Source organism: Alligator sinensis, unplaced genomic scaffold, assembly GCF_000455745.1.
Source record: "Alligator sinensis unplaced genomic scaffold, ASM45574v1 scaffold218_1, whole genome shotgun sequence".
NCBI lineage: Eukaryota > Metazoa > Chordata > Crocodylia > Alligatoridae > Alligator > Alligator sinensis.
In genome coordinates, this window is record NW_005842083.1 from 1,855,240 (window position 1) to 1,855,800 (window position 561).

Consider the following 561-nt stretch of genomic DNA (forward strand, 5'->3'; position numbering starts at 1 on the left):
CACGCAGTAAGAGGGGTATTATAAAAATATATATTGTTTCAATCCCTGCAGTCATTTTAAAGTAATGAATGGCCATATGAATCCTTGCAACTATAGTATTGGTGCTAATATTGATCCACAAATTCCATTTGGGTTTTTTAAAATTCATGTTTTCCAGCTAGTGGATAAATTCCATTGAATTCACAAAATGATTTGAGTAGATTATCAACACTGATCAAACTGTTTAAAAGAAACGGTATAGTCCTGCTGACTGGGTTGGTGGGGAGTGTGTGTATATATTATATATTAGATATATAATATATATGAAATCAGTTAAAAGAAATATTGAATCTTTAATATTTTAAATTACTGAATGTATGTTACAGGACAGTGGAACAGGAAAGTGTATGTATCTAGTAGTTTTAAGATTACTTTCGAAATGAAAAATTAAATTCCTTTTGAAAGTTCAGCTGAAAGGGCTATTCATTTTTTGGTGCCTCTTCAAAAGGTACTTTACCTACATTAAAGAACCTTTATTATTTTGGGGGACGAGGTCTACTGAAATTGCTAATGCTATCATTC

At 30.8% G+C, this 561-nt stretch overlaps 1 protein-coding gene across 3 annotated transcripts in view; it reads left to right on the forward strand.

The window, feature by feature from the left end:
* TMEM161B (transmembrane protein 161B) overlaps window positions 1-561 on the forward strand; it is a 107,612-nt gene that overhangs the window by 61,711 nt on the left and 45,340 nt on the right. The gene's annotated exons all lie outside the window — the stretch shown is intronic.